Below are 18173 nucleotides of genomic sequence, written 5' to 3' on the forward strand. Positions count from 1 at the left end.
TCTATTGCCTTTAACCCGACTAGCAAGATTGAGTTCCAAGGAGGCCTTAGCTGTCCTAATTGCCTCCCTACATCCTCTAACCACTGTCCTATATTCCTCCCAAGCGGCCAGCCCCTCCTTACATAATCCATAGATTCTCCTTTTCCACTTGAGTTTGCCCAGCAGCTCCTTGTTTAACCACGCCGGTCTCCTAGATCCCTTACTTGATTTCCTACTCATTGGGACGCTCCGATCCTGAGCTTGGAAGAAGCGGTCCTTGAATGCTAACCAACTATCTTGAGCCCCTTTACCGCCTAGTACACTTTCCCATGAGACTTCCCTTAGCAGTTGACTGAAGAGGCCAAAGTTGGCCCTTCGGAAATCCAGAACTGTGGCTTTGCTAGGTATTCTATTCCTCCCACACAGGATCCTAAACTCCACCATCTCATGGTCACTGCAGCCAAGGCTGCCATTGACCGTCACCGCTTCGACCAAACCCTCTTTGTTGGCGAGTACTAAATCTAGCAGCGCTGCTCTCCTAGTTGGTGCGTCCACCATTTGCATTAAGAAATTATCATCAATGCATTCGAAGAACCTCCTAGACTGTGAATGACTGGCTGTGTGAGTCTTCCAGCAAATATCGGGGTAGTTAAAATCCCCCACGACGACTAAGGCATGTAGTCGCGAGGTTACTTCCAGTTGCCTGTAGAAAGCCTCATCAACTCCTTTATCCTGATCAGGAGGTCTGTAATAGACCCCCACAACTGTATCACCCGTGCCAGTCTGTCCCTTAATTCGTACCCACAGACATTCCACTTGCTCCTCATCCGACCCCGGACAGAACTCAATACATTCTGGTTGCTCTCTCACGTAAAGAGCAACTCCACCACCTCGCTTCGCTGACCTATCTTTCCTAAAAAGGACATAGCCATCCATGACCACATTCCAGTCATGTGAACTGTCCCACCATGTCTCTGTAATTGCCACTAGATCATAACCTTTAGCCCGCACACAGACTTCTAACTCCTCCTGTTTATTCCCCATGCTGCGTGCATTGGTGTACAGGCGTTTCAGGGAGCCAGTCCTAGTACCCTTTTTCCCCTGCGGGACAGGGTCTAAAAAGCTATCCTTTCCCACAAATGGAACAAGAGATTGATAGTCCTCCTTAGCCCGCCATCCTTCAATCCCTAGCATGCTCCTCTTGGGCTTGTCCCCAACAGGCCCAGTTAAATCCCCTCCCCCCTTCATAACTAGTTTAAAGCCCTGTCAATAAGCCCTGCTAACTCCTGCCCCAAAACCCTTTATCTTCTCTGGGACTCTTGTATCCCGCCTGTCACCAGCAAACCAGGTGTCCGATACAGCAGCCCGTGACTGAAAAACCACGAATGTTTGAACTCTGCTCCCTCAGCCAAAGAGCCAGGAGTGAATAATTCTGCTGGGCCTCTTCAGCACCCAGCTTTGAAGGGTGACACACACATTGCTGTCTCTCCTCACTTTCCTACCTCAAAGTGCATTGAATCCAACATCTTTGGTGCCTCCTCTTGGCTGAGCACAGCAGAGTAAAGCACGAACGTTTGAACTCTAATCCCACAGCCAAAGAGCCTGGAGTGAAAGATCTCTCTCGTCATCTTCAGCACACAGTAAGCTTTGCAAGGGTGACACACACTTTGCTGTCTCTCCTCACTTTCCTACCTCAAAGTGCATTTGATTCCAACATCGCCGCCGCCTGCTCTCAGCTGAGCACAGCAGAGTAAAGCACTAATGTTTGAACTCTGCTCCCTCAGGAAAAGAGCCAGGTTTGAAAGTTGTTGCTGGGCATCTTCAGCACACAGTGAGCTTTGAAAGGTGACATGCACATTGCTGTCTCTCCTCACTTTCCTACCTCAAAGTGCATTTGAATCCAACTTCTCCGGTGCCTGCTCTAGGCTGAGCACAGCAGAGTAAAGCACGAACCAAGCTACATATGACACGGACTTCTGGAGTCACCTCTTAAATTCTAGCCCTGCTGCATGCATTCCAGTGGCCTTATCCGAAAAGTGAAGGTTTCCCATGGATATACACTGGTTTCAGTGCCTGCTTTTACTTTTGCATCTGAAACACGCATCTCAGGCCCCAAGTGTCTCCTTGTAAAGCTGAGATTTGTCTTGGTACCTACTGATTCTAACTAGTAGTGTTTATCAGTGAAGGTGCTTGTGCCTGCCAACTCTAGTATCTCAGTGTAGAAGCTTATTTACCTTGGGTTTGGCTTGAGGAAAGGGTTGTTCAGGGAAGTGTGAGCGAGTTGATGTCTTTCTGTATTTACGTACGGCTGGAAGTTGTTTCCAGTGGTTCCGCCTGCTCAGGGAATGGTTAATTGGGTAATTTGAGTAAATACAAACAGTATGGTTGTGAAGCTGTGGGAGAGTGGGGAGCATTCCCTGTGGCAGCTTCATTTGAGGCTTCAGCACAGTGGTAAATCTAAGGCATTCAGGTGAATCTGCTGTTAAATTTAGTGTGGTCCCAGGCACTGGGATGTAAGGGAGGTCACAACCATCATGTTTGTGAAACACTGTTTTTTCAGCACAAGTTAATTAAAAGTGTTTTTCTTCCAAGAGGTCCAAATGAGGCTTCTATGTCCCATTAGGTCAAGACCTGCCCTCTTCAGCATCTTAAACCTGCAGTGACTATCTGCAAATACATGAAGGTGCCCCGCTATAAACTATGGGCACATTGGAGCAGAGGAAGGCTCTGATTCAGTACTTTGCTTTTTTAATGATGAATGTGGTTTCTTGCAACCAGAAGTGACTTGTGTTGGATATCAGCTGGGGAAACCAGCAGCACAAGCAGCCTACCCCGTTTCCAGGGGACAAACAACAGCCACAGCGATGGGAGCCTATGAAAAGAATGACCTGGACTTTAGGCAAAGCTACTAGAGTGTTGGAAAACAAATTAGTATATGTAAAAGGGGACACTTTTCAATACTTCAGGAGATCAGGCTGGATAATAACTATGAATGTGCATTGGTAAAATGGCCTGGAAAAACAGGAACTGTGCTGAGCTTTGTATGGGAAACAGCAATCTGGCCCACCTCTGAATTTCAAAGAAGGCAATTCTGATTCAAGTGAATAAGAGAGAAACCCACTATGAATAGGGAAGGAATTAAGTAAGAGGTAAAGGAAGTAAGATTAAAGCTCATTCTTTCCGTGATGGTTAGGTCTAATTGAATCGGGTCTATTCTGCAGTAATCGTGCCTGATTTTTACCTCATAAATAATAATCATAAAAAATCATAAAAAGTTGATGCGCAGCTGCAACAGTGTGGTGGGGCTCATAAATGAGTATGCAGTCTAAGGAAGAAGAAACCCCTAAACCCCCCCCCCCCCCGAAAAAAAACCCTTATTTCCTCCAAGTGGAAACATCAACAAGCATTGCTGATAAACAGACGGAAATCTCAGGTTTGGAGTGGTCCTTAGCATTTAGAGAGCCATTCTTTTTACATTCAAGGGCCGAGAATGCTTGTTTAGATTTAGGGAAGAGGGGAGAATTGGAGAAAGGAAAACAGGACTGTCTTGGAGACAGAGATCTTTCCACCTAAGTGTTACAGAGTTTGCTGTGGAGTTTCTCCTTACAAATGCTTTCCTGACAATTTTAATTGGTTTTATTCTCTTTTTTTAAAGCTGGTTTCTTGCTTCCAATCCCCACTTCACTGCCTGACTTCCCATAAATATTACTGCATTTTTGTTGTTGTTAACATTTGCAGTGCAAATAACAAATATTTAAGCTTGTCTTGCAGGGAAAAAGTCAATTTTATTAAAACCAAAGGAATATCAAATTAAAGTGCTTGCAAATACTTCTCAGCGATACCTTCTCTCAGGCTTATTTCCAAAGCACTTTGTTAGCATCTCTTAGCACCTGTAGCATCAAACAGGCTTACTCCAAGCCACTTTGAGACCTGCATTTGCACGTGGGTGACTGCTAGATGAGATGCTTCATTTTGTAGGCACGGTGTGGACCACGTCCGGCAGTGAGTGTCCCTCTCTTCACCATCACTGTTGGGGCTGGGGAGTGTTCTCCATATCTGGAGATAACTGCTCCAGCTACCAGCAGGCTGCTCCGGGCAGCACTTGGCCGGGTCGCGGTGTCCCAGGGACCGGCTGCTTCCCCTGGGGCCGCCGGCGCTGTGGCAGCCACAGAGGCGTTTGCTTGCTGCCATCTCAGAAGCGGGGTTTGCTTTTAGAGGGGAGCAGGGAGCAGGATGGAGCGGTCCCAGCACCCTGTCCAGGCGAATCTTAACAATATCCAGTGCTGGGGAATCCACCATTTCCCTGGGGAGATTATTCCAAAGGCTGACTGTTCTCATTGTGAAAAATTTCCCTCCTGTGTCCAATTGGAACGTCCCCAGGAGTAACTTGTACCCAGCGTGGAGCCTATTTTCCCTAAAGGGCTCTTGCACATAAGCTTTTCCTGGAGGGGAAAAAAAGGTAACAGTAATTGGAGTAAAAAAATAAATTAATTGGAGTCATAAACCAGGGGGTGCCCTTGGGGATGAGCCTCAGTTAACCTCAGCACACCCCTGACTGCAGCTCTGTATGGCTGGGGTTTTTAATGTAGTGCAGGTAAGACAGAGCAATGGTTTGGCTCAGGGCAGCCTGGCTGTGCCTGGGGTCAGGTCCATGGTGAGCTGGGAGAGAGGGACCTTACTCATGCAGTCACTAGGTTTCTGAGTAAGGACCACCAAAGCTATTCACTGCTCTTCATAGGAATATAGCCAAAAGGATTCAGTCACATCCAGACACAGAGCTGCAGTTCTCATTAGCTTTGTCTTTTAAATTTCTAAAGCCCTCCTCTGCTGAAACAGTCCATTCCAAAGAGAGAGGGGTTTCTTTTAACAGTTCACATAGGGGTCTTACCAGAACACTAGAATCATGCATCCAAAGCCTGCATCGTCCAGTCATTACCAGGAACGTCCGGAGCAACTTGGTGGTCGATGGTCGTGGAGTTTGACAAATGGCTTCTTTTCGAGCAGTTCCAAGTTCTCTCTGTTCTCCTGTTATTTCATATCCTAGGTAGGAAACTCAGGTTTGGATTAGTTGGGCCTTTTGTCTGGATACCCAATAACCACTCAGTCCCAGAAAACTCAATAATCCCACCATTCACTGGACACGTTCTTCCTTTGTTTCTATGGCAATTAATAGGTCATCCACATCTTGTAACAGAGTCCCCGTCTGAGTGGGTGGTTTCCATGATTCTAGTGCCAGTGCTGATTTTGAAAACTCGCTGGACTGTTTTTAAACCTTTGAGGTAATACTGTCCAAGTTAATCGGGTTTTCCTTACTGTGTCAGGATTTTCCCATTCAAAAGCAAATAAATTCTGGTTTTCTTTGGCCAATGGTAAACAAAGAGTCCTTTAAATCCAAGACGGCAAACCATTTCTGATTATTATTCAATTTAGTCAATAAGGTATACGGATTAGCTATTACTGAATTAATATCCTCTACAAATTTGTCGATTGCTCTGAGATCTTGAACCAATCTGCAACTTTATTTCTTTACCGGCAAGACAGGAGTATTATATTCCAATTCACATTCAATTAATAATTTATATTTTAAAATTTATCAATGATTTTTAATTCCCTTTCCCTGCAATTTTAGGGGGATATTGTTTTATTCTAATTGGGCAGCCCCCACCACCCTTTTTATTCCTACTTCAACAGGCAAAGCATTTTTCGCCTTACCTGGAACTTCACACGCCCATACTCCCAGATATACCTGATTAAGGATTTCTTCTATTTCAGGGAGGTCCTCCTGTTTGCTTTTCTGTTGAATTAAAGAGAAACTCAAAACTGCATTTAATTGATCATTTTTAACTCTTAATTCCATTTTGCCTTCTTTAAATGTTGCGTCTCATCCTAAACATTTCGGAGAATTTAGCATGCATAAAATTTATGCATTCCCATTTGTTTTCCCAATTTGTAGTTTAAGGGTTTCAGAAAGAACGCCTCCTTTTTTTTTTTTTCCTCTTTTTCTTGGTGACCAGTAGCTCCCAAATCTGTAACAAATTCTTTTCCCTCTGATTTAATGCCGCATAAGTTGCTCCTGTATCCACTAAAATTCCACTTTATTTCCTCTAGTCCCTAGTTTTAATTTAACAGGTGGATCTGCTAGGGTAGATTCCCCAGGTCCCCATCAGTCTAGTTCCAATTCAGCCACCGGAGCCACCCCATGGCACTCCCCCCAGGGCAATCTCTCTTCCAACGTCCAAACTCCCCACAGCACACACAGATCTGGTCTCATAGGAGACGAACCCACTCCCCCACCTCCGCCCGACATCCCTCCACCTCTGCCTCCCCAGCACTCATCCCACGCTCAAACACAGGAACTGCCCGAGCTCCCCTCCTTGCCCTCTTGGTTTTCCTTAGCATCTTTCCCCAGTATCACAATCTGAACAACATCTCTCCAGCTTAGCTTTCAGTTTTTCCCTGCCCTTTTCCAAAGCCAAAATTAAGGGATCTGGCAGAGGTATATTAATTTCACATTCCGTCTGTCACTTGGGGTCGTTTCTTAAAGTGAAAAACATATCTGCATACATTACTTATCCCATTTTCCTTGCCACCTCAAAACAACATTAATTGCAACAATGTATCATAATTCCAAGTTCCATTTTTAGGATATTTTTCCTGATCTTCCAAACTATACAAAGGCCACCATCCGTTACAATATTTTTATCAACGTTTTCTCATTTACCGAGCCCCCAGGAAACCCTCCCAGTTCTTTCAAACGTGCCAAAATGCACCCTAAAGGACTCTTTTTCAAGATCTCTCCCCTCTGCTGATTTCCCATTATCAATCTCACGTTCTCACACACACACACACACACACGGGATCCCACAGACACACTCCACACAGTTACAACACTTGAGACAGAGACTAAAATTGTATCAAACTAACAACAGTTATAACAACCTGCCACCGATACCAAAATCACAAGACCAAAATCATCACTATAATGAGCCACAAAATAGACACTCCACAGTTACAACACTTGAAACAGAGATAACAATTAATAATACATTTATAACAGTCTGTCACCAATACCAAAATCACAAGACCAAAATCATAACTATAACAAGCCACAACGTAAGTCAAATACCAGTAAAATCCAAAACCTTTTCTACAAGACGCCCACCTCGTCTTGCAGGACCTCAACCACAAGATGCCCTCTGCTTCTTGCGATTGTGTCCTGGGTTTACCAGGAGCCGTTTTGCTCCTTCTTAGTAACTGGTTCAAGCTCTGTGTTTTGACTTCCAGCCTGGGCAGACAGCTGATAACACCGATTGGTTTTAACTGTTGTTAAGTAATGTTTATTCTGGCCAAGGACTTTGTGAGTCTCATGCTGTGCTGGGGACGAGGGGAGGCCGGGAGGAAGCAGAGACAGGACACCTGACCCAAACTAGCCAAAGAGGTATTCCGTACCACAGCACGTCATGCCCAGGGAGGTAACTGGGAGTTACCCGGAAGGGCACTCTCTCTCTTCGGGGGGGTCGAACTCGTTCGGCGGTGGTATCGTATTCTCTTGTTATTTTCTCTTATCAATATTATCATTGGTGGTAGCAGTAGTGATTTGTGTTGTACCTTGGTTGCTGGGCTGTTCTTATCTCAACCCGTGGGAGTTACATTCTCCTGATTCTCCTCCCTATCCCACCGGGAGTGGGGAGGGTCGGGGGGGGAGGGGCGAGTGGATGAGCTGTGTGGATCGGTTTAAACCACGACAGATTGTATATGGGTAAAACCAAAATCTTTCTTGCAGGACCCCAACCACGAGATGCCCTCTGCTTCTTGTGCGTATACACCGATAAAATGCAAAACCTTTTGTACAAGACGCCCACTGCGTCCTGCAGTGATACAGGGTTAATAAATGTACATGGGAACAATACAGGGGATTGTATAAGAGAGTTAGAAGAATTCCTTGCTTAAACAAAAGTATTGTCTGTTGTAAACACCTATCATGCTTACTAAACAGAACAAGGCACAAACTACTGATAAGGGGAGGAGACAGAGGCCTGATTCTACTGATAAGCAACTATTGACAAGGAAATGCGAATGTCTGGGTCTATTGATAAGGGGGAGAAGCTGATGATTTATGGATGAGGTACCGACTAAACCCTAAAGCCATGCGCGAAGATTAAAAGGTGAAAAGTTTAAGAAGAGGAAGACTCGTTTACTTCATCTTGAGGATCCCTGCCCACAGGAGGAAGACTCATTTACTTCATCTTGAGACCCCTGCCCATGACCAGAGGGGGCACTGCGCAGGCGCAAAGGACCTTCTAGCTCATTATAATACGAAGCGGGGACACATACTAAATACGTATAGGCGTATCAGTAATCTAATGCATATGTATGCCTTAAGGGAATAAATGTAAAGGAAAAACGACCCTGGGTGTGCATGCTTTGGAGGAACGATCCCCATGCACCTCAGCGCTGAATAAAGCATACCTACTTTACAACTTTAACGAGTTGTGGAGTCAATCCGCGTATCAACCCAAGTACCAACATCTAACTGGCCTCAGCAGACAGACGCCAGACCAGACCAAAGAGGTCCTGGGGAAACCATTTCAGAAGAACACAGGTAACTGAAATCACTTCCAGGGACCAGGGTCAGGACTGGCTGGGAGCAGGGACACAGGAGCCAGCACATACCGAGCTGGCCGCGGTGTAACTGCCAGGCACACTTGAGGGACTCCGGCACCGTGTGGTGGCAGCGAGTGGCAGCAGCGAGGACGGGCCTGGTGTCACCGGGCAGCCACAGCAAGGCCGGGCTGGAGCTGCCACACAGCCAGAGCACCACAGCCTGAGCTGCTGGGAGAGACGGGACAGAACTGGTGACACTGGTGACACACACACAGGGACACACACGCAGGAGTTGCTGCTGCTGCCCAGCCCCACATCCCCATGCCAGGCACTGGCAGCACTCTGGGAAAGCTGGACGCATCCCCACAGTCATCACTGATGGACACAAGAGGTGAGAGAGAGCTCATGCACTGAGGAGGGGAGAAGTGGGTGGGATCAAAGGAAAGGCCGAAGAGGGCTGGGAGGCCCATTTTCAGCCTCTTCTCTCTTGTTGGCCTCCCCCCGTTTCTGGGATAAGGGCAGGAGAGGACCGGGAGGGAGGCTGGAGCTGCACGTGAGCCCTGCCTGCCCCCAGCTCCTGCCCATCACTCACGGACAGCAAGGAACCGTCAGGGGCTCAGGGAGATTTCTAACCAACCTCAGCCCATCCAATGCAGCAGCTGCAGCAGCAGCAGACACAGGGCGTCTCCTGCTTTGTGACTCCCAGCAGAAAACAGTCCTGGGAAACCAATGAGCACCCAGGATTTATCAGGCAAAGCAATTCCAGAAGGGACCACAACAAAGCAATTCCAGAAAGGACCACAACGTGCTGCCAAAGCCTCATCTGCTGCAGGTTTCGGCCTCTCTCTGGCCTCCCCACTTTGAATACCCCATTCCTGGGCAGAACTACAGAGCTATGGGACAGAGAGAAAAGTGACCCTGGGTAGAGGCACAGGGAGTGGAGGAATCCAGGCATTAGGTCAGTTCTAGAAGAGCATCAAAACACTGAGGAGGAGGATGAGGGGGATCTCTGCTGCTTCTGAAGGACACCACCAGCACGGAAGAGAATCCAGCCAGGGTTAAATCTTAGCCTGGAGATCATGGGACCATTTCTCAGAGGGAGATCTGTAACAGCTCCTCAATGCAAGGGCAAAACCTTCCAAGCATTAAGATGTGAAGCCACACAGAGCACCCTGTCCTGGTTATCCATTCCTGGAGGGCAGCTCTCAACCCAGCAGGATTTAACAGCACTTTGGTCTCAAATGCACAGAAATGTGGCACCACTGGGGAGACACAGACTCGGCGAGCTTTGCTTATCGAAGACTTGTGATTTTCCGCCATGCTCTTTCAACACTGCAGCTATGGCTGCCCAACCTGCTTCTCCACTCCAGGGCTGAAGATTGCAGAGCTCTCGAAGTTGGCACTAATGTTAGCATAAGAATAAATACATAACCACCGGAATGGTTATATGAGGTGCTTTATTGCAGCGCTGGGAAACCAGGGGCACTCGCCCAAATCTGGCTTCGACCTCGTCACATCGTGTTCGCAATTTATACACTAAAAATTTGGTCACTAATACACATGCAACACGGATTACATCATTAACTAATACATGTGCAGCACCTTTCTGCTCTTTGCATATACACCAACCATTGTGTGGACGCCAGCATTCTCTTATTCTCACTTGACTACCCTTGGTGTGTCCATAATTTCTGCTTCGACAGACTTTCACAATACTTTCTTAAATCCACCCATATACCCTTCACCATATATGGTTATGTTGGCTCTTGCCACCAAGCCTACCATTGTTAACATTGGCTACTGAATAACTATGGTACAAAACTACAAACAATACTGCAAAATTACAGTATTTCCAAAGCCACACTATTGATTTATAAATTGTTCAAATATAATCATTTCTACTATTTATATAGTTATCGTAAAAAATTCGCCCCTTTTTCTAACACTAACAATAAAATCAGCTATTCCATGCTCTCAGACAACAACTCGCCGGGCAGGAACAAACTAAACCAGAGGCAGCTCTGGGGGAAAAGCCTGGAAACAGTTTCCTAACAGAACACGGTCTGAGGTGGGGACGTGCCCCTTCAGCAAAGGCTCACGAGGTTCCTGGCCTCAAGTCACCAGCAGCTTCAGCACTGCACAAAGATTCCAACTTGGAAGTGCCAGATCTGCAGCCACCAAAATGCAACCCCGGCTCCTGGCAGCTGCAGGAATCAGCCACCACGTCACAGACATGGACCTTTGAGATCATCGAGTCCAACATTAACCCGGCGCTGCCGAGGCCACCGCTAAACCCCGTCCCCAAGCGCCACGTCTACACATCTGTTCAACCCCTGCAGGGATGGTGACTCCACCACTGCCCTGGGCAGCCTGTTCCACGCTTGACAACCCCTTCAGTGAACAAACTGCTCCTCATCTCCAGTCTAAACCTGCCCTGGTGCAAACTGAAGCTGTTTCCTCATGTCCTGTCACTTGTTCCTTTGTGAGAAGAGACCAAACACTGCTGTGAAGCCCACGAAACTCCTTAGAGATGCTGACTGAGCTGCAACACCCTGAAAGACTCCCGGATTCTCGCTACAGACTGAGGAACTGGGGCACCAGAGAGCTGACACAGCCCAAGCCAGAGTTACCAGGCACCTGAAGATACACCACAGCACTTGTTCGTCCCTTTGGTGGTCTCCAGCCAGGCAGAAGATGAGGTTTTGTAGAACAGCCAACGCTCAGTCCTGGAAGAACACTTTCCAGCGCACACACACTGAAAATTCAGTACAGGAAAAGGAACTCTCCACTTCTGATGTGCAAGCTCAAGCAAATGAAGAAAAGCCACAGCTAGGGAAAAGCAGGACTTGGCTAAGTTCCAAAGCCAATACGCATCATAAAGAAAGGACTTAAGTCCTTGAACCAAGCACTACGACTCACAAAGCATCAGCCTGTTCTTTAGGATGCACAGGAGAGGAGGCTCTGCCCAGGTTTTGCTATCAAGAAACCCCAACAGGGAAAGGAAAAGAGCAGCCACCTTGTTTGCCCACGCCTGGTGTCCTCAACACAGGACCCAGAGCTCACCTCCAAATCCCTTTCGCAAGTGGCCTCTGCCCGGGGCAGCTCAGCCCTGCTTCCATCTTTCTGCACATGTTCCTTTCATCTCATCTTCTGCCAGTATCAAAACTCACCAGAGAACACACAGAGGCAATGGTGAGTGACCCAGATACTGAACCTCATCACTGAGACCTCCTGCTCCTCTGCTGTCGTTGCTGGAAACAGACACCACCGACAGCACACAGAGAAGCCTCGAATGAAAGCTTCCCAAGAGATCCTAAACCTGAGAGGAGCTGCAGCAACCCCAGAGGCTTTACATTCTGGCTCTGGTTGACCATGAAGGCAACAGCTCTCCCACCAGGAATCAGGTCTGGGAACAGCCAGCTCTTCCCCTTACCTTTATGCTTTTATCACCTTTATCCTGCCCCAGAGCCCACCAGGCAGTGGATGAAAGCCAGGAGCAGGCTCAGATCCCCCACGAGCAGGAGGAAACACTCCAATGTGTTGTGAGCTGAGGAATTCCCTTGAGAGGGAGGCCAAGAGACAGGCTGCGAGGGGAAGAGTGTAATAAGCACATCAACGTATTGGCTTTCACAAATCATAGCCGTTGCTATGTGGCTATAACCGCTGTGAGTTCCCAAAGGTCGCTAAAGACACAAGATTAGACAAGAAGCTGAAAATGGCCAGAACTCTTGAGCAAAAGGGAGTCACATAGAAAAACAATTTATAAAGGTAAAAGAAAAGGGGGGGGGGGAGCTTGGTATAAGAAAAGCCAGTGCCTGAAAAACATAGGGTTAACGTACTTTTAGCCTAACTTAGGTCGAAAATAAAGAACAATGTTTGTGTTGTAAGTCTGTGGAATTTAGTGGCCCCACTGAACATGAATGAATGATTTCACACCATCCTTCTACTTATCAGTTAGTTTAGAGACAGTGCCTCCCAAACATCTGCTAGCTTGGGATACTCCTTATCTGCCCATCCTGCAATAAATTTTGCAGGAAGGTCACACTCTCCCAAATCTTTTCCAGCTATCAGAAGAATTACAGATATGGCTGCTTTCAGCTAGTTTTGTGATTACTGGGGCATCCAACCGTGCCAAAGGTGAAAAGTACACCGCGAGGAAGACTGCTTAGTCCATCCTCAAGACCCCTGCCCACAGTCACTGGAGAGCAGTGCATAGACGCCAAGAGGTGGAGACTAATAAGTTCCTGCAGCTAGTTATAACATTCCCCGCCTATACGCCTCCTGCTCGGAGCTTCTCCGCTGCCTCCAGCGAAGTCTTCGTGCGCACAACCGAAGGCGAGCAACCTCCGCGTCGTTCCGTGTCCCGCTAGGAGCCGGCTCTCGGGGCACCTCCCCCGGACACCTCCCGCAGCTCGCTCCTGCTCGCGGCCACTGCCCCCGCCCGGCCCGGCCCGGCCCGGCCCTGCCCCGCAGGGGTTGTCTTTGCTGCGGGCGGGAGCGCCCGGGCTCTGCCGGAACTGCCGCGGCCGAAAGCTCCGGTCCCTCCCCGGCAGGGGCTGAAGCCTCGACCCCCGCGTGCGCCCGGGGCATGGCCGTTACCTGCGCTGCGGCGGGGAGAGGTGGAGTGAGGCCGCGGCGGGGCCCGGGCGGCTGCAGCGGTCCCAGGGGCGCTCCGCGGCTCCTCCCGGACTCGGTCCCGGCGCCACTGGAGCGGACACGGGGCTCAGGAGCGTCTGCGCAGCGTCCGCGGGACGCCGGAGCCTGCGGAGCGGGTCCCGCCGGTCTCGAGCGGCGCAAAGCGCGGGACGAGCTACTACGACGCCGGGCCCCGAGCTCCGGCCCCCGCGGCGGCTGCGAGCCCGGCTATAGCACCTCTGGTACCATAAAGACGCAGGCCTGTGGCCAGAGCACCGCACATGTACCATGGAAAGGCAGCTAGAGCGCCCCTTCTACCATAGAGAGGAACGCCTGCGGCCAGAGCGTCGCACGTGTACCACAGAGAGCCGACCGCGGTGTCTCCGCTCGGGGCCGCTCTGGCACGCGTCGCCACTGCCCAGGGGGTGTTTCCATCTCGAGGCGCGCGGCTCCGTGCTCACCTGCGGGCGGCGCACGTGCACTGCGCCGGGCACGGGCCGGGCCGGGCCACGGCTCCGCGCTGCGGGCGCCCAGCTCGGGCGGAGCCGCAAGCCCCGCCCCGCCCCGCCCCGCCCCGCCTCTTTGCTGTTCCTCCGCCTCGGCTGCGGTCTGCGCGCGGGGATGCCCGGAGCGGCCGTTGGGCCGTAACCGCTGGGTTCCTCCGGAGGCACCGGACCCGTTCGTGCCGCGGGGCTGAGGCGCGGCGCTCCCTGCCCCGGCCGGAACCCGCGGCGGTTCCCCTTCTGCTCCAGCAGCCTCGGGGCCCGTTATCTTCGGGAGCGGGAGCGGTGGTGCTGGCCCGAGCTCGGCGCTGCCACCCCTTGGGGTGTGGAGCACGGTCTTAGAACGCCGGAGTGGTTCGGGTAGAAGGGACCTTAAATCTCCTCCAGCTCCAACCCCTGTCACGGGCAGGGACACCTTCCACTAGAGCAGGTCGTTCCAAGCCCCTCTGTCCAACCTGGCCTTGAGCACTCTCAAGTGCTGGGGGCATCTGCAGACTGGACAGCTTCGTGCTGTCACCCCCGCAAGCTGGGCATCGAGTACCAAAGCCTTTAGTGGGGTGGTGCCCGGGGCTGCGCAGAGCTGGCTCTGCCCCTTCCTGGGGTGCTGTGGCTGGTTGCTCCTTCCTTTTGGGGCACTCCAAGGAGCAGCCAGCAGAGGAGTCACCAGCCAAAAAGTGGCAGTGGGGGTGGTGCTGCTTAGCTACAGCCACGTCCCGGCAGCACGTGATCACATTGGCAACTTAATACGGAGCCTTTCATCCCTGCACACACACTCCAGTGAAAGTGACGTTGAAATGGGAACCCAAAGTGCCCATGGGGGGAGCTGACCCCTCCCCATCTGCCACCTCCATTCCCAGGGAATGCGTGATGCTCAGTGCACATGAGAGGGCTCGGTGGGGGCGGGAAGGTGGTACCCAGGCAAGGGAGGATGCTCGGGTCAGGTACATTTGTTGCTGGGGGCACGGACCGGCTGGTCTGTGGGGAGCTGAGGAGGAGAACACATGTGGTGGAGCTCAGGCTGGGACCTCTGGGAAGCCCAAGGAAGACCTGGAACAGCAGTTGGTGACTGCTCCCAGGAAAGATCAGGCTGGTGGAGAAGTATCTCAGGGAGCATGCAGTATGGAAGCCAGGGAGGGAGATGGTTCTGAGCGTCTGGGGACAGAAGAGAGTGGTGGGAGCATCCCATCCCCATCGAGCTGGGGATTGGAGGTGCTGTACAGACGAAGGCTGGATGAGAAGCTTGTGTCCTGTGGACTTAGGATCAGGCCTGGCAAGAGGGACAGGTGCTGCACAGGCTTTCTGGGAGTGCTCAGGCTCCAGAGGGTGCAAACCCTTTGTTACTTGGTTCCATGGTGGGTGCTGCAGTGGGGTTTGGGTGGGGAAATACACATCCCTACCCATGGCACCCCACACAGACCTCAGGCTTTGGCTCACCAAAGGCAGCCTGCTCCTAATGGGAACGAGAAGCTTTCAGCTCTGTGCCCTCGCCTCCCAAAGGAAGGACTCCAGGCAGCTGGACGGCTGTGATGGATCCAGTGCCAGAGCTGTCTGCCTGTTCAAGGCCAGGTTGGATGGGACCCGCAGCAACCTGCTCTAGTGGAAGGTGTCCCTGCCTGTGGCGGGGGGTTGGAACTGGATGAGCTTTAAGATCCCATCAACCCAAACCAGCCTGTAGTTCCGAGAAACACGTTAATGTGAGGCCCCCAGTGCCCCATCCAGCTTTCCCTCCCTGCTTTGGTTCCCCAGGAGCTCAGGACTGAGGTCTCCGCCTCGTGTTTGGAGCCACACTTGCTGCTCGAGTCACACCTTTGCTCTGGTTCCTCTGCTGGGACATTGATGTGGGTTTGGGGAGGGCATCTTGCAGGGATAAATGTGTTTTGTCAAAGAAGAGCTGCCGTAGGAGCACGGGGAGCCTGTGGGTGCACCTCAGCTTTGCCCGGTGTCTGGTGCTCACTGTACTCAATGGGACACGGAGAATGAAGTGAAACCTGGTTTGATGTGCCCCGTCCATCGTGTTCCCATGCCGGGGCAGCAGCTCAGCCCCTATGCTGGATGCTCTCCCCCTCCTGGCTCGCGTGGGGGCCAGAGCCATCTGCACCAATGAGTCAGCAGGACCCACTTAACACTTCTCCAGCAGGATCTCCTCCTCCTGACAGAATGGGCAGCTTCTGGCAAGCTCCATCAGCGTGTTACAATCTCAGCTCATTAAAGGGATGCATCCTGAGCTCTTTACTGATGTTTTATGCTGCCTGGCTCCATCTTCAGAGAAACAACTCACATTGCAGTCAATGACTACACCTCCGCGGTGCTGCAGGCTGAGTGAGGAGGTCAGGATTCGGCTCAGGGCTGGGCTCAGCTCCCGTTGCTGAAAGGCTGCACGGCTGCAAACTGTGGTGTTCTACACCAAAGCAGCCAAGAGACCCCAGGGCTGGGATCCCCTTTCCAGGCAAGGTTCAAAAAGAAAACACAAGGAAGGGGTGGCTTTCTTTTTTTCCTCCGTGCTTGCTTATCCCTCTTTCCTGGGCAAAGGAATTGCCTGGCACAGAAGGGAAATGATGTTTTCTTTCCCCTAGTGCTATTGCCTGTTCAGCTGGTACCCGCTGGGGTGGATGTATCTGGCCTCCTCTGTACCTGGGATATGCTGGGATTCACACATCCCTCTACCTTGGGAGAATCACAGTCTTTATAAGCTCCCCAGTGCTTGCTGTTGCTTCTAAGAAGCTGGTGGCACTGTCTGGCTTCAGGTGGCTTTTACATAATACAGATTGTTAGGCCAGACGAGCATCATGGTCCCCTCTGGCCCTCAAATCTGTGAACGTAAAAATTAGAGGGCACCAGCACCTCACTGCTTCTGGCTGATTGAATCCAGGGAATCACATGCTCTCTTTATCCTCTCCTTTTCTCTCTCCCCTCCCTGCATCATCTTTAACTGAAGGTGAATTTTCCTTCCCCTAGTGCCCGGGGCTGGCAAATAAACATCGGAAGGAGCAGACATCTCCAGCCTCGCGCTGGGATATTCTCCTCCCCATTCGCAGCGGTTCACTGGTGGGATCAGGGCTGCTCGGGCTTGGAGATGGCTGGAAAACAGTGCTGAGCTCTCCTGGTTGCTTAAAAAAGCAACTGAAGTTCTCCAGGCTCCAGAGTGAGCTCTTTTGGGTTTGTGAATGTGTGTGTGTATCTAGAGAAACACACGCTGAGGAGGGGAAGGAAGGTGATGACTCCCCAGATGGTTTCTGCAGTGTTGGGGATGTGCAGGAGGAGAGGAAGGAGCAGGGCAGGGAGGAATTGGTGGGGATTGCCAGGGATGAGGTTTCCCCAAGGCAGAGATCTGCAACAGGCAGATGGGAGATGTGCAACGAGACCTGGGAACACCAGGATGCTCTGCCCTCTCAGTGACTGTATCTCAGTGCTATCAGCAGCCCCAGGCAGACGTGCTGACAGCCCCTGAAGTAAGGGCAGAGAGTGGGACTCCTGGGAGCTGCTATGGATGGGATGCCAGGGGTGCTTGAGGGGTTAAGAAGTGGTGGGTTCAGACGTGGAAGAGGAGTGGAACCAGTTCAAAAGGCCAGTCCAGAGGAGCTGGCTCAGGTCGAGGTGGCTGGGAAGGGTCAGAGGGCAGCCTCTGTAGGAGAAGCATCTTGGCAGAGGCGAGCAGCTCCAGAGAGGATACTTCACCCCAGAGCGTGAGGACATGGCAGAGCCCAGACTCAATAGGGCTTCGACTCCTATCCAAACTTCAGGTTCGCTACAAGCCAGTTTTATGTATCTTAAAGCAGAAACTTGTCAAGTTGCAAATTTTGTTACTCTGGCTATCTTTTATTCCTTTTCTTTCTAAAGATACTCTTTGAACAAGAACGTCTTAAATATTAAGCTATGAATCTTATCTACTACAATTCTGCCTAGCAGCTGTAACTCCTCCAATTCTGCTTCACCATTCTAGCAACTTTGACTCCTACGGTTCTGCTTCACCAAGCACAGCGAATGCTTAAGCAAGCAGGCACAATGTTGACCCTTTATTTCCCGGTATCACTCACACTTAGACTCCACCTGAGCTCTGCGGCTTCATGAGAAGTCAAGGTGGGCCTTGTGTTACTTAGCAACTTCCAGAAAAGAGAGAGAGAGAGAAAGGGGGTGTTGGGGAGGCAGAGAAATTGAGAGATCAGTGGTCTGCCAATGCGGGTGTTTGGTGTGGAGAGAGCGCCCCAGAGGCTCACACATGTCCCTGTTTATTGGCCCCGGTTCCTGCACTTGTGGAAGCTTTTCTCGCCTGGTTCCTGGACCGACTGACACAGCAGTCAGTCAAGAGAAGCTGCTCCAGGCCCCTCCCCATGACTTCCCTACCTGACTTCTGGGACCTCCTGTTGAGGCATTCTGTCTCTGCCTTCATGGGCACAGGCCCCGAGTGGGGAAATAGCTGGGCACATGAGGTCAAGGAGGGAAGCGAAGGCCATG

At 50.8% G+C, this 18173-nt stretch overlaps 1 long non-coding RNA gene across 1 annotated transcript; it reads left to right on the plus strand.

The window, feature by feature from the left end:
- Window positions 1-7456: 7456 nt before the first annotated feature.
- On the plus strand, window positions 7457-8459 carry LOC136019974 (uncharacterized). Its single transcript, XR_010615139.1, has 2 exons — window positions 7457-7515; window positions 7763-8459. It is a non-coding gene; the product is annotated as an uncharacterized LOC136019974 (long non-coding RNA).
- Window positions 8460-18173: the final 9714 nt, after the last annotated feature.

This window comes from Lathamus discolor, chromosome 10 (assembly GCF_037157495.1).
Source record: "Lathamus discolor isolate bLatDis1 chromosome 10, bLatDis1.hap1, whole genome shotgun sequence".
NCBI lineage: Eukaryota > Metazoa > Chordata > Aves > Psittaciformes > Psittacidae > Lathamus > Lathamus discolor.